A 2917-nucleotide genomic window follows, 5' to 3' on the forward strand; every position below is an offset into this window, starting at 1 on the left:
ACCACATCAAGAGCATTAGACAGTAGTTGAGATGTTTATAGGTGCAGGAAACTCTCTGCCGGATGTGAGAGGATCCTTTGGTGCCTTGGGCAGAGGTGGGGGGGAAGGTGTGGAGGGAGGAATGTGTCCAAGGTGGTCCAGGTGAACTGGGGATCAAGATGGAAGGTGTTTGTGAAGCTGATGAACTGTTCAATGGGAACATCAGGTGGCACCAATACAGTCATCAATGTACCAAAGGAAAAGGTGGGGAATGGAGCCAGTGTAACTGTGGAGCATGGATTGTTCAATGTATCTGATGAAGGGGCAGGCATAGCTGGGGCCCATACGGGTGCCCATGGCTACCCCTTTGGTCTGAAGGAAGTGGAAGGATTCGAAGGAGAAATTGTGGAGGGTGAGGACCAGTTCTGGCAATTGAATGGTGTCGGTGGAGGGGTACTGGTTGGGTCGGCGGGAAAGGAAGAAACAGAGGGCTTAGAGGCCTTTAGCATGGCAGATGGACATGTACAGGGACTGGATGGCCATGGTGAAGATGAGGCGTTGGGGGCCTAGGGAACCAAAACTCATCGAGCAGGTGGAGGGCGTGGGTGGTGTCCCGAACGTAGGTAGGGAGGGAGTTCCTGGACCAAGGGGGACAGGACAGTATCAAGGTATGAGGAGATAAGTTTGGTAGGACAGGACCAGGTAGAGGCATACACATATACACTCTCCCAATATAAAACCATCCACCTTCCTGTACCCCCCCAATCCCCAATCGCGCACAAACACACACTCTCTTCAAACACAAAAAAAGCACATTCTCCAAATGCTCCGATACATATCTTCACCAACTACACAACCTCCCAAACATATCAAAGACTCCCATTGCACAAAATATATCAAATACAAACAAACACAACTTCTGCAAGCTAAAACACATACAGCCTCCCCAGACTGATCCACACATTTGAGGAATGAGTCTGTGTGTGTAAGTGCTTGCTTACAGATGAATTCCCACATATTGAATGAACAGTGGCCCTACCCTTTGCTGTTTGGGTTGGGATGAGAGTGAAGTTCGTGTCAGTAAGACTGTGATTCTCAAGGGATCCCAGCAGTTCTTTGTTCTGCTCTGCTCCTGGCTTCTGCTGGCCTGGGTGCGAAGTGTTCACCAAGACTTGACTGCAAACAGTTGATGAGCTATTCTTAGAGTTGGCTGTATGTTGTTGGCTCTTGCAAGCCCACACATGCTTCTCATTACAAATCAGTCAGTAACTTTGAGAATCGATGTTTTATCCTGTGTAGTGTTCAATTACAAATCAGGCTCTGTGACATTGCTGCCTTCAGCTGGTTAATGACCTCCTGTTAATTGAGCAGAACTTCCATAGTGATTGTTCAGCTTCGCGCTGTGGTCAATATTTAGCTGTATATAAACGTCAGCTCAAAAGGTCTGAGAGACGCTGTTGGCTGAATAGACTCCAGAAATGAGGGTCTGGAGATTTAAAACCTGATCAGGCGTGGGAGCGACCTGTGGAGGTGTGAACAACTCCCTGAAGGTGTGCGAGAGAGTGTCAGTTCAAGTCACGATCAGGTAACATACTTGTCCAGTCAAAGAAAACTAAACACTTGTCACTGCATCGTCTCGGTGGAGGCAGACAAATGCAGAATTAAAATTTCAGCTCAGCTTTTCATCAGACCTGGGGGAAAGAAAAGTGCAGTTCAGAGAGAGAGAGAGAGACAGGAACATTTTGGTGGCTGAGGGGGAGGTCGGGGAGGATGGGGTATTTGGAAACAAGGAAGTCTAAGGAAGAACAGAGGCATCAATCTGTGTGTCATTTCTAGGCCAGCTGTCAGTGGGAAGCAAAGCTGCAAAGAGACTACAGAGAGCGGTGAGCTATGTAGAGGAGTTACAATGCTGGAATTCAAAACTCCTCTTGCTGGAGAGACAGAAGGAGTGCAGAGCTGGGTTCAGTTCTTCCTTTCAAAGGGAACTGCATCTATCCCTGCAAAGGAAGCAAGTGCAGGTTACAGAGAGAAGGGATTGGAGCAGCTGGTAGGGGAGGGGGGTGTGCGATGTGGGAAGGTGGTGTTGTGCTGGCAGAGAGCTGGCATACACAGGATGGACAAAATGCCACGTCGGAGCAGCCCATGGTTTGTATTTTCGAAGCCAGGACAGATTAAGTGACGAAAGGAGAAACCAGATGAGGACTGCTTTATTGAACATTGTGGAACCAACACACTGTTATAAAGGATGCACTGTCAGATAGTCCGTGCTGAGGGAGCACAGCACTATTGGAGGGTCAGTGCTGAGGGACTGTCCCTGTCACTGGGATATTGTCCAGTGCAGTCCCTGCTAGGAAGCTAGTGGCCTATGTCTCACTGTGAAAAGTGCTGGTGAGGCTCTGCAGATTGAGGAGAAATGCAGTGTGAATCTTGCAGGTGCAGGGCTGTGGGTGAACCGACTGTGTGAATTATCACAGAGAGGCTGGCACATAGAGTGCTGAATTGCTGAATCAAAGCAGCTCTATACAGTTTTCCTGTCAGTCGGGGAAGGACAGAGCTCACAGTCGGGAGGAAGGGGAATCCACGGTGGTTCCTGTGCCAGTACCAGTCGCGCTGAATGTTGAAGCAGGAGCTCAATCTGGTAAGGTCACAGAGCCCTCTTTCATCAGCCAGTCCATCCGTGTGTGTGTGTGTGTGTGTGTGTGTGTGTGAATCAGCTGTGACTGCCTGATCTCACCAGGCCGTGTCTCTCTGTCCTACTGCAATCTGCACAAGTTCTATCATGAAGCGAGCCTATTTTGCATAGATTGCTCAGTTGAAACAACAGCTTTGTATTTAGCCATCAATAGGCAGTTTTTTTTACTATGTGTTTGTGTGTGTGTGCGCATGTGTATATGTGTACCTAGGTGTGTTTGTCACTGTGTGTGTGTGTGTGTGGGGG

The 2917-nt window shown here is 48.7% G+C and overlaps 1 protein-coding gene across 3 annotated transcripts in view; it reads left to right on the forward strand.

Annotated features, from left to right (window-relative positions):
* Positions 1-1360: 1360 nt before the first annotated feature.
* tnr (tenascin R (restrictin, janusin)) overlaps positions 1361-2917 on the forward strand; it is a 157902-nt gene continuing 156345 nt past the window's right edge. The window contains exon 1 of one of the 3 annotated variants that reach the window (XM_043700044.1): positions 1361-1564. The gene's annotated coding sequence lies outside the window, so the exon portion shown is untranslated. Of the gene's footprint in view, positions 1565-2000; positions 2618-2917 lie in introns of those variants that run through there. The other 2 variants (XM_043700043.1, XM_043700048.1) reach the window with 2 other exon arrangements.

The sequence above is a fragment of the Chiloscyllium plagiosum genome, chromosome 11 (genome assembly GCF_004010195.1).
Source record: "Chiloscyllium plagiosum isolate BGI_BamShark_2017 chromosome 11, ASM401019v2, whole genome shotgun sequence".
Classification (NCBI taxonomy): domain Eukaryota; kingdom Metazoa; phylum Chordata; class Chondrichthyes; order Orectolobiformes; family Hemiscylliidae; genus Chiloscyllium; species Chiloscyllium plagiosum.